Raw genomic sequence first — 13,343 nt, 5'->3', positions numbered from 1 at the left:
CCCCTGTTGGGGAAGCCTTCCTCTTCCTCTCTCCCTCCTCCGGGAGAGAGTCTTCTTCCCCCTCCTCATCTTCGGGGGAGGAGTCTGCCTCGTCGTCGGACGCCTGATTACGGGAACTCTTTCGAGTCCCCGTGGCCACCTTCTTGGCCTTCTTCTCCGGCACCACGTGCGGTGCCGGAACCAGCAGCCCCGCTAGACGGGCATCCACTGGGTCTTCTGGCATAGGAGCCGGGCAGATGAGCTGCTCGGCCTTCTTCATCCATTCCTGTCAAAGGAAATGGGAGGTTGAAACCCTCTTAGAATCAATCTATTTACAACAAGTGTCCCGTAAAGGGGTAGAATCACTTACCTCGTCAGCCGGATGCTGCGAGTGAAATCCGCGATCTTCCATCGCGGATGCGGGGGCTTCGGCACCCTTAAACAGCACCCTCCAGGCGCCTTCGTACGTTGTGTCGAAGAGCCCACTTAGCACCTGATGTTGTTCTGGATCGAACTCCCACAGATTGAATGCCCGTTCTTGGCATGGGAGGATCCGGTGGACGAGCATGACTTGGACCACGTCGACGAGCCTGAGCTTCTTGTTCACCAGCTTCTGGATACAGGCTCGGAGTCCCGTCAGCTCCTTCGGATTACCCCACAGCAAGCCCTTCTCTTTCCAGGAGGTGAGCTGCGCAGGGATACTAGATCTAAACTCGGGGGCCGCCACCCACGTAGGGTCGCGCGGCTCGGTGATATAGAACCACCCCGATTGCCACCCCTTGACGGAGTCCACGAAGGCCCCTTCGAACCAGAGGACGTTGGGCATCTTGCCCAACATGGCGCCTCCGCACTCCGCCTGCGTGCCCTTCACTACCTTCGGCTTGACGTTGAAGGTCTTGAGCCACAATTCGAAGTGGGGCCGGATGCAGAGGAGGGCCTCACACACGACGATGAACGCCGAGATGTTGAGGATGAAGTTCGGCGCCAGATCGTGGAAATCCAGGCCGTAGTAGAACATGAGCCCCCGGACAAAGGGGTGAAGTGGAAAGCCCAGTCCGTGGAGGAAGTGGGGAAGGAAAACGACCCTCTCATGGGGCCCGGGGGTAGGGATGAGCTGCCCCTCGTCGGGCAGCCGGTGCGCGATATCGCCGGAAAGGTATCCGGCGTTGCGCAACTTGGTGATGTGCTCCTCCTTGACGGTGGAAGCCAACCATTTGCCTACCCCTCCGGACATGGTCGGGGAAGGTTAAGACGAGATGCGCAAGCTTGGGCGTTGGAGCTTGAGTGCGCGGAGGTGGATAAGCAAAGGAGGAAGAAGGCGTGGGTGAAAAGGTGAATCCTTATCCCTTATATATAGGCGGGCGAAGACTATGCGCCCCCCACCAGCCTGGTAAAACTCGCTTATCTCCCAAGCGCCACCATCAATGGCGCGGTTGGGTTACCCACGTCCGTATTGATGAGAATCCCGAAATAAGGGGAACACGATCTTTGCTTCGACAAGACGTGCCAAGGAAACCGCTTCGCTAAACGTGCTGAGGTGGTATAATAAAAAACGATTCAAGTAAAGGCTTGGTAGCGGTGTGATGACATGCCGCAAAATACGTCAGCAGATTGGACTTGTGTACATTTTATTCTCTCTACGGTGGAATGTGGAATTTATTTTGCAGAGCCGGACACTATCCTGGTGTTCATGATCTTCTCTGGATTATTCGAAGGAGGAACCCGCCTTGCAATGCCGAACATAATGCGCGCCGGACTTATCGTCATTGAAGCCTGGTTCAGGGGCTACTGAGGGAGTCCTGGACTAGGGGGTGTCTGGACAGCCGGACTATCATCGTCCGCCGGACTCCAAGACTACGAAGATACAAGATTGAAGACTCCGTCCCGTGTCCGGATGGGACTTTCCTTGGCGTGGAAGGCAAGCTTGGCAATATGGATATGTAGATCTCCTACCATTGTAACCGACTCTGTGTAACCCTAGCCTCCTCCGGTGTCTATATAAACCGGAGGGCTTTAGTCCGTAGGACACAACATACATTACAACAATCATACCATAGGCTAGCTTTAGGGTTTAGCCTCCTTGATCTCGTGGTAGATCCACTCTTGTACTACCCATATCATCAATATTAATCAAGCAGGACGTAGGGTTTTACCTCCATCAAGAGGGCCCGAACCTGGGTAAAACATCGTGTCCCTTGTCTCCTGTTACCATCCGCCTAGACGCACAGTTCGGGACCCCCTACCCGAGATCCGCCGGTTTTGACACCGACAGCCTCCACTACAAATCGGCTTCTCCCTCGTCCTCTTGAAGAAAACCGATGATGAGTGCGGCGGTAGGCTTTGTAGGAGTACTATGGCGTGCGGGGCCACGTCGTAGTAAACGGGTTCGAGTCGACGCCTTAAATATGTGTGGCCACTTGGTTTTATGGGAACGAGGCAGCATTTTGGGTTCGGGGACCGGTGGAGATATAGTATACGTACAAAAATTGTGGATGTAGGTTCGACCGAAAGGCAATGATGCATGGGCCCTGCATTTTGATATACCCGGGGCCGCATGAAATTTGCTACTCTACTCAAAACTAGTAAGGTACACATGCATTGAACGCATGAGATTTCGAAACCAAATTATGAATAAATACACACTATAGCATGTAAAGCTTTGAGTCATATATGCATGATGTAGATGTTCGTTTAGTTCTTATAGTTCATATCATTCAAAATCAATTAGTTTTATAAAAATGTTAAGATTCATGGGGTTGTGCATTGTAAAGCATAAAGTAAAAAACAAATAATGGCAATTCATTTAGAAAAAAATCAATTATGATACAGAAGATTCTAGAACAAAGGAGAAGTGCTTGTGTTTTGAGGTTTGTGCATTATGCCTAAGTTCAACCATGGAGTCTTCTAAATTGTACATGTGGCAGATCTGGTGGAATGTTGATGATATCCAACGGCCAGTAGTGCTCGGATTTTCCATCTCTGCACTGTCGGATTAGCTTCATCCAGCAACCATCTTTCAAAGTTATTGCCACACTATATAGTTCTTGTGCCATAGTTGCATGTTTTGGAAAAAAGCTACTAGTGGGTTGTACTATCTATTTAGGAATAGAAGATGTATACATGGAAGTTGTAGGGAAAGAGATGACATGGAGCATCTCAATTCCTATGAGTAGGGATTGGAAAAGAGGTGTCATTTGGTTCACATCATAGGAACTTTTCTATTGAATCTAGAGATGACATGTATCTCAATTCCTATGAGGAGGGATTAGAAAAGAGATGTAATTTGGTTCATATCATAGGAACTTTTCTATTGAATATATGCTAATGTTTATTTTCCTTTGAAATTAAGGGAGTATAGGAATCCATTCATATGAACCAAGTGGCTCTAAAGCTATAGAAATGATATCATGTTTATTCCTTTGAAATGTGGAGTATATGAATCTATTCCTATGAACCAATTGGCTCTAAAGGAAAAAATCCTATAAAAATCATATCATATAGAGTTCCTATGATATTCCTCGACACTAAAGGATGGTTGAAATTGCCGCGGGTGATACGATGGTCTTTCTTTGTAGACTCCTCACCCATCTTTATAGTTACCTCTCGAAGATGAATGAAATGATATGTACAGGGTATTCTATATGTGCAATTTGGTACACGAAAACTCGGTAAAAGTTTGCGAGGTTCGAATTTTCAATAAAGCTATACGCACTGCATTTCGGAACGGAGGGAGCATACGGTAGTTGCTAACACTCAAGTGGAAGATTTGTGTGTAGGAGTGGCTGTTCTGCTAAATGACATGGCAAAACTGACACTGTCGGATGCCGATCTAACGGTTCTTACGGCGTTCGTCGGGAAAAGGCTTGTGGCGAACGTTTGCCGGATTATGATTTTAGAACACATGCATTGTATTGATACGTGCCCCCCTCTCTCTCACGCACACGCACCCTCATGAGTCACGACTCTCCCGAGTCCTCTCGCAGACTCGCACATCGCACCCACCGTCTATCTGCAGGTAGACGTCACGCACATATGTGTTCTTCACACACCCCCTCAGAACTTCTAAAAACAAAAGACATCGCGCACATTTTATTTTAGCTCACACGTCACACAGTTATACTATTACTCTTGCGGCGAACGTTCTTTGGGCAGAGTATATTGTACTCTCACGAAGAGAAGCGGTGCACGCACGCACTAGTTCTCTCACACCCACTCACGGGTACACGTAGGAGCGCATTTTTTTGAAGCTGGTACAACAAAATCACTCCACTATATATATAAGCAGGAGCCTTAGCGCTTGCTTTACTAGGGTTCCTCTCGTTCACTCTCTCATGCTCTCCAGATCTAAGAAAGACATAGGTGGCCACACTCTCTCTCAGCTCACGGTTGGTCACAAATCCGGCGGACAACCTCGACCGGGGCAGGGGTGTAGGTGCATCGTTCACGCTGTCGTCGGCGGCGAGGGAGGAGACCAACGGCTGCCCGCGCGTCCCGATCGGCGGCTGTGTCGTTCTCTCCGAGAGAGCGCCGGCTCAGGAGGGCCTCCGACTGTTGGAAATATGCCATAGAGGCAATAATAAATTAGTTATTATTATTATATTTCCTTGTTCATGATAATCGTTTATTATCCATGCTATAATTGTATTGATAGGAAACTCAGATACATGTGTGGGTACATAGACAACACCATGTCCCTAGTAAGCCTCTAGTTGACTAGCTCATTGATCAATAGATGGTTACAGTTTCCTGACCATGGACATTGGATGTCGTTGATAACGGGATCACATCATTAGGAGAATGATGTGATGGACAAGACCCAATCCTAAGCCTAGCACAAAGATCGTGATGTTCGTATGCTAAAGCTTTTCTAATGTCAAGTATCATTTCCTTAGATCATGAGATTGTGCAACTCCCGGATGCCGTAGGAAAGCTTTGGGTGTACCAAACGTCACAACGTAACTGGGTGTCTATAAGGGTGCACTATGGGTATCTCCGAAAGTGTGTGTTGGGTTGGCACGAATCAAGACTAGGATTTGTCACTCCGTGTGACGGAGAGGTATCTCTGGGCCCACTCAGTAGGGCATCATCATAATGTGCACAATGTGACCAAGAGTTGATCACGGGATGATGTGTTACGGAACGAGTAAAGAGACTTGCCGGTAACGAGATTGAACAAGGTATCAGGATACCGACGATCGAATCTCGGGCAAGTACTATACCAGTAGACAAAGGGAATTGAATACGGGATTGATTGAATCCTCGACATCGTGGTTCATCTGATGAGATCATCGTGGAACATGTGGGAGCCAACATGGGTATCCAGATCCCGATGTTGGTTATTGGCCGGAGAGTTGTCTCGGTCATGTCTGCATGGTTCCCGAACCCGTAGGGTCTACACACTTAAGGTTCGGTGACGCTAGGGTTGTAGAGATATTAGTATGCGGTAACCCGAAAGTTGTTCGGAGTCCCGGATGAGATCCCGGACGTCACGAGGAGTTCCGGAATGGTCCGAAGGTAAAGATTTATATCTGGGAAGTCCTGCTTTGGTCACCCGAAAAGTTTTGGATGCTATCGGTAACGTACCAGGACCACCGGGAGGGTCCCGGGGGTCCACCAGGTGGGGCCACCAGCCCCAGAAGGCTGTGTGGGCCAAGTGTGGGAGGGGACCAGCTCCAGGTGGGCTGGTGCGCCCCCCCACCAAGGCCCAAGGCGCATGGAGAGTGGGAGGGGGCAAACCCTAGGTCTAGATGGGCCCTAAGGCCCACCCTAGGTGCGCCCCCCCTCTCTTCCCCCTTGCCGCCACCCAGATGGGATCTGGGGGCTGCCTCCACCCCTAGGGAGGGAACCCTAGGTGGGGGCGCAGTCCCTCCTCTCCCCCTATATATAGTGGAGGGGAGGGAGGGCAGCCGCACCTGAGTCCCTGGCGCCTCCCTCCCTCCCGTGACACCTCTTCCTCCCTGCTTGCGCTTGGCGAAGCCCTGCCGGGATCCCGCTACTTCCACCACCACACCTCGTGCTGCTGGATCTCCATCAACTTCTCCTTCCCCCTTGCTGGATCAGGAAGAAGGAGACGTCTCTCCCAACCGTATGTGTGTTGAACACGGAGGTGCCGTCCGTTCGGCGCTAGGATCATTGGTGATTTGGATCACGACGAGTACAACTCCATCAACCCCATTCACTTGAACGCTTCCGCTTAGCGATCTACAAGGGTATGTAGATGCACTCCCCCTCCCCTCGTTGCTAGATTACTCCATAGATTGATCTTGGTGTTGCGTAGAAAATTTTGAATTTCTGCTACATTCCCTAGCAGTGGTATCATGAGCTAGGTCTATGCGTAGTTTCTATGCACGAGTAGAACACAAAGTAGTTGTGGGCGTCAATTTTGTCAATTTACTTGCCGTTACTAGTATTATCTTGATTCAGTAGCATCGTGGGATGAAGCGGCCCGGACCGACCTTACACGTACGCTTACGTGAGACAGGTTCCACCGACTGACATGCACTTGTTGCATAAGGTGGCTAGCGGGTGCCAGTCTCTCCCACTTTAGTCGGATCGGATTTGATGAAAAGGGTCCTTATGAAGGGTAAATAGCAATTGACATATCACGTTGTGGCTTTTGTGTAGGTAAGAAGCGTTCTTGCTAGAAACCCATAGCAGCCACGTAAAACATGCAAACAACAATTAGAGGATGTCTAACTTGTTTTTGCAGGGTATGCTATGTGATGTGATATGGCCAAAAGAATGTGATGTATGAGATTGATCATGTTCTTGTAATAGGAATCACAACTTGCATGTCGATGAGTATGACAACCGGCAGGAGCCATAGGAGTTGTCTTAATTTATTGTATGACCTGCGTGTCAATGAACAACGCCATGTAATTACTTTACTTTATTGCTAAACCGTTAGCCATAGTAGTAGAAGTAATATTTGGCGAGACAACTTCATGGAGACATGATGATGGAGATCATGGTGTCATGCCGGTGACGATGATGATCATGGAGCCCCGAAGATGGAGATCAAAAGGAGCAAAATGATATTGGCCATATCATGTCACTTTTTGATTGCATGTGATGTTTATCATGTTTTTGCATCTTATTTGCTTAGAACGACGATAGTAAATAAGATGATCCCTCATAATAATTTCAAGAGAAGTGTTCCCCCTAATTGTGCACCATTGCGAAAGTTCGTTGTTTTGAAGCACCACGTGATGATCGGGTGTGATAGATTCTAACGTTCACATACAACGGGTGTAAGCCAGATTTACACACGCGAAACACTTAGGTTGACTTGACGAGCCTAGCATGTACAGGCATGGCCTCGGAACACAAGAGACCGAAAGGTCGAGCATGAGTCGTATGGTAGATACGATCAACATGAAGATGTTCACCGATGATGACTAGTCCGTCTCACGTGATGATCGGACACGGCCTAGTTGACTCGGATCATGTAATCACTTAGATGACTAGAGGGATGTCTATCTGAGTGGGAGTTCATAAGATGAACTTAATTATCCTGAACATAGTCAAAAGGTCTTTGCAAATTATGTCGTAAGCTCGCGCTTTAGTTCTACTGTTTAGATATGTTCCTAGAGAAAATTAGTTGATAGTAGCGATTATGCTGACTAGGTCCGTAAACTGAGGATTGTCCTTGTTGCTTCGAAGAAGGCTTATGTCCTTAATGCACCGCTCAGTGTGCTGAACCTCGAACGTCATCCGTGGATGTTGCGAACATCTAACATACACGTTTTGATAACTACGTGATAGTTCAGTAATGTTAAACGGTTTAGAGTTGAGGCACCAAAGACGATTTTGAAACGTCACGGAACATATGAGATGTTTCGAGGGCTGAAATTGGGATTTCAGGCTCGTGCCCACGTCAAGAGGTATAAGACCTCCGACGAGTCTCTTAGCCTGCAAACTGAGGGAGAAAAGCTCAATCGTTGAGCTTGTGCTCAGATTGTCTGAGTACTACAATCACTTGAATTGAGTGGGAGTTGATCTTCCAGATGAGATAGTGATGTTTCTCCAAAGTCATTGCCACCAAGATATTAGAGCTTCGTGATGAACTATAACATATCAGGGATAGACATGATGATCCTTGAGCTATTCGCGATATTTGACACCGCGAAAGTAGAAATCAGAAGGAGCATCAATTGTTGATGGTTTGTGAAACCACTAGTTTCAAGAAGGGCAAGGGCAAGAAGGGATACTTTATGAAATGGCAAATCAGTTGCTGCTCTAGTGAAGAAACCCAAAGTTTGAACCAAACCCGAGACTAAGTGCTTCTGTAATAAGGGGAACAGTCACTGGAGCAGAATTACCCTAGATACTTGGTAGATGAGAAGGTTGGCAAGGTCGATAGAAGTATATTGGATATACATTATGTTAATGTGTACTTTACTAGTACTCCTAGTAGCACCAGGGTATTAGATACTGGTTCGGTTGCTAAGTGTTAGTAACTCGAAATGAAGGCTACGGAATAAACGGAGACTAGCTAAAGGTGAGCCGACGATATGTGTTGGAAGTGTTTCCAAGCTTGATGTAATCAAGCATCGCACGCTCCCTCTACCATAGAGATTGGTGTTAAACCTAAATAATTGTTATTTGGTGTTTGCGTTGAGCATAGACATGATTGGATTATGTCTATCGCAATACGGTTATTCATTTGAGGAGAATAACGATTACTTTGTTTATTTGAATAATACCTTCAATGGTCTTGCACCTAAAATGAATGATTTATGGAATCTCGATCGTAGTGATACACATGTTCATGCCAAAAGATATAAGATAATACCACATACTTGTGGCACTGCCATTTGAGTCATATTGGTATAAAACGCATGAAGAAGCTCCATGCTGATGGATCTTTGGACTCACTCGTTTTGAAAAGTTTGAGACATGCAAACCATGTCTATTGGTGTATATGCATGAAGAAACTCCATGCAGATGGATCATTTGGACTCACTTGATTTTGAATCACTTGAGACATGCAAATCATACCACATGGGCAAGATGACTGAAAGCCTCATTTTCAGTAAAATGGAACAAGAAAGCAACTTCTTGGGAGTAATACATTTTGATGTGTGCAGTCCAATGAGTGCTGAGGCACGCAGTGGATATCGTTATGTTCTTACTTCATGAATGATTTGAGTAGATACTGAGTATATTTACTTGATGAAACACAAATCTGAATTATTGAAAGGTTCAAGTAATTTCAGAGTGAAGTTGGAGATTGTCGTGACAAGAGGATAAAATGTCTATGATATGATCATAGAGATGAATATCTGAGTTACGAGTTTGGTACACAATTGAGACATTGTGGAAATTGTTTCACAACTAACACCGCCTGGAACACCATAGTGTGATGGTGTGTCCGAACATCATAGATGCACCCCATTGGATATGGGGCATACCATGATGTCTCTTATCGAATTACCACTATCATTCATGGGTTAGGCATTAGAGACAACCACATTCACTTTAAATAGGGCACCACGTAACTCCGTTGAGACGACACTGTATGAACTATGGTTTGGAGAAACCTAAACTGTCGTTCCTTAAAAGTTTGGGGCTGCGACGCTTATGTGAAAAGTTTTAGCCTGATAAGCTCGAACCCAAAGCGGATAAATGCATCTTCATAGGACACCCAAAACAGTTGGGTATACCTCCTATTTCAGATTCGGAAGCAAAAGCGATTGTCTCTGGAAAATGGGTCCTTTCTCGAGGAAAAGTTTCTCTCGAAAGAATTGAGTGGGAGGATGGTGGAGACTTGATGAGGTTATTGAACCGTCACTTCAACTAGTGTGTAGCAGGGCACAAGAAGTTGTTACTGTGATGCCTGCACCAATTGAAGTGGAAACTTATGATAGTGATCATGAAACTTCAGATCAAGTCACTACCAAACCTCGTAGGTCGACAAGGATGCGCACTACTTCATAGTGGTACTTAATCCTATCTTGGAGGTCATGTTGCTAGTCAACAATGAACCTACGAGCTATGGAGAAGTGATGGTGGGCCCATATTCTGACAAATGGTTAGAAGCCATGAAATCCGAGATAGGATTCATGTATCAGAACAAAGTATGGACTTTGGTGGACTTGCCTGATGATCGGCAAGCCGTTGAGATAAATGGATCTTTAAGAAGAAGACGGACGTGGACTGTAATGTTGCCGTCTATGAAGCTCGACCTGTGGAAAAGAGTCTTTTCACAAGTTCAAGGAGTTGACTACAATGAGATTTTCTCATCCGTAGCGATGCTTAAGTCCATCGAAATCATGTTAGCATTAGCTGCATTTATGAAATCTGGTAGATGGATGTCAAAACAAGTTTCCTTACCAGTTTTCGTAAGGAAAGGTTGTATGTATATCTGGCCATGGGCCGGGCCGGGCCGGGCTTGGGCCGGGCCTAAAAAAGCCCACGGCAGAAAACTGAGGCCCAGGCCCTCCCAAGCCCTATCACTGGGCCTACTTTTCAAGCCCAAGCCCGGTCCATCTGGTAAAAAGCCCTTAGGGCTTAGGGCTGTGGGCCGGGCCTCTTCCTTAAAATGCCAATATGCCAAGCCCAAGCCCATCCAGGCCCTACTGGTGGGCTCAAAACTTAGGCCCAAGCCCAGCCCATGGGCAAGCCCATCGGGCCTAGGCCCTGGATTTTAGGGCCGGGCCTGGGTGGGCCGACAGGGCCGGGCCTGAGATGGCCAGGACTAGTTGTATGTGATACAATCAGAAAGGTTTTGTCGATCCTAAGGATGCTAAAAGGTATGCTAGCTCCAGCAATCCTTCCATGGACTAGAGCAAGCATCTCGGAGTCAGAATATACGCTTTGATGGAGTGATCAAAGTTTTTGGGTTTATACAAAGTTTGTTAGAAACTTGTATTTACAATAAAGTGAGTGGGAGCACTACAACATTTCTGATAAGTATATGTGAATGACATATTGTTGATCCGAAATGATGTAGAATTTCTGGAAAGCATAAATGGGTTGTTTGAAAGGAGTTTTTCAAAGGAAGACCTGGATAAAGCTGCTTACATATTGGGCATCAAGATCTATAGAGATAGATCAAGACGCCTGATGATACTTTCAATAGAACACACACCTTTGACATGATTTTGAAGGAGTTCAAAATAGATCATTCAAAGAAGGAGTTCTTACCTGAGTTATAAGGTGTGAAGTTGAGTAAGACTCAAAAGCTTGACCACGGCAGAAGAAAGAGGAAGGACGAAGGTCGTCCCCTATGCTTTTGTCATAGGCTCTATACGGTATGCCATGCTGAGTACCGCACCTGATGTGTGCCTTGCCACATGTCTGGCAAGAGGGTACAAAGGTGATCCAGGAGTGGATCACTAGATAGCGGTCAAAATTATCCTTAGAGGAATAAGGAAATGTTTCTCAGTTATGGAGGTGATAAAGAGTTCGACGTAAAGAGTTACGTCGATGCAAGCTTAACACCTATCCGAATGACTCTGAGTAGCAAACCGGATACGTATAGTGGAGCAACCATTTGGAATAGCTCCAAGTGGAGCGTGGAAGCAGCATTTACAATATGACCTAGAGATTTGCGAAGTACATACGGATCTGAATGTTGCAGGCCCGTTGACTAAAACCTCTCTCACAAGCAAAACATGATCAAACCCCAGAACTCATTGAGTCTTAACCACATGGTGATGTGAACTAGTTTATTGACACTAGTAAACTCTTTGGATGTTGGTCACATGGCGATGTGACCTGTGAGTGTTAATCACATGGCAATGTGAACTAGATTATTGACTCTAGTGCAAGTGGGAGACTGTTGGAAATATGCCCTAGAGGCAATAATAAATTAGTTATTATTATTATATTTCCTTGTTCATGATAATCGTTTATTATCCATGCTATAATTGTATTGATAGGAAACTCAGATACATGTGTGGGTACATAGACAACACCATGTCCCTAGTAAGCCTCTAGTTGACTAGCTCGTTGATCAATAGATGGTTACGGTTTCCTGACCATGGACATTGGATGTCGTTGATAACGGGATCACATCATTAGGAGAATGATGTGATGGACAAGACCCAATCCTACGCCTAGCACAAAGATCGTGATGTTCGTATGCTAAAGCTTTTCTAATGTCAAGTATCACTTCCTTAGACCATGAGATTGTGCAACTCCCGGATGCCGTAGGAATGCTTTGGGTGTACCAAACGTCACAACGTAACTGGGTGTCTATAAAGGCGCACTACGGATATCTCCGAAAGTGTGTGTTGGGTTGGCACGAATCCAGACTGGGATTTGTCGCTCCGTGTGACGGAGAGGTATCTCTGGGCCCACTCGGTAGGGCATCATCATAATGTGCACAATGTGACCAAGAGTTAATCACGGGATGATGTGTTACGGAACGAGTAAAGATACTTGCCGGTAACGAGATTGAACAAGGGTATCGGGATACCGACGATCGAATCTCGGGCAAGTACTATACCGGTAGACAAAGGGAATTGAATACGGGATTGATTGAATCCTCGACATCGTGGTTCATCCGATGAGATCATCGTGGAACATTTGGGAGCCAATATGGGTATCTAGATCCCGCTGTTGGTTATTGGCCGGAGAGTTGTCTTGGTCATGTCTGCATGGTTCCCGAACCCGTAGGGTCTACACACTTAAGGTTCGGTGACGCTAGGGTTGTAGAGGTATTAGTATGTGGTAACCCGACAGTTGTTCGGAGTCCCGGATGAGATCCCGGACGTCACGAGGAGTTCCGGAATGGTCCGGAGGTAAAGATTTATATATGGGAAGTCCTGCTTTGGTCACCGGAAAAGTTTCGGATGCTATCGATAACGTACCGGGACCACCGGGAGGGTCCCGGGGGTCCACCGGGTGGGGCCACCAGCCCCAGAAGGCTGTGTGGGCCAAGTGTGGGAGGGGACCAGCTCCAGGTGGGCTGGTGCACCCCCCCCCCCCACCAAGGCCCAAGGCGCATGGAGAGTGGGAGGGGGCAAACCCTAGGTCCAGATGGGCCCTAAGGCCCACCCTAGGTGCGCCCCCCCTCTCTTCCCCCTTGGCCGCCACCCAGATGGGATCTGGGGGCTGCCGCCACCCCTAGGGAGGGAACCCTAGGTGGGGGCGCAGCCCCTCCTCTCCCCCTATATATAGTGGAGGGGAGGGAGGGCAGCCGCACCTGAGTCCCTGGCGCCTCCCTCCCTCCCGTGACACCTCTTCCTCCCTGCTTGCGCTTGGCGAAGCCCTGCCGGGATCCCGCTACTTCCACCACCACGCCGTCATGCTGTTGGATCTCCATCAACTTCTCCTTCCCCCTTGCTGCATCAAGAGGAAGGAGACGTCTCTCCCAACCGTATGTGTGTTGAACGCGGAGGTGCCGTCCGTTCGGT

This window comes from Triticum aestivum, chromosome 7B (assembly GCF_018294505.1).
Source record: "Triticum aestivum cultivar Chinese Spring chromosome 7B, IWGSC CS RefSeq v2.1, whole genome shotgun sequence".
NCBI classification, from domain to species: domain Eukaryota; kingdom Viridiplantae; phylum Streptophyta; class Magnoliopsida; order Poales; family Poaceae; genus Triticum; species Triticum aestivum.
The sequence above is the reverse complement of the archived record's forward strand: the minus strand, read 5'-3'. Positions refer to the sequence as shown.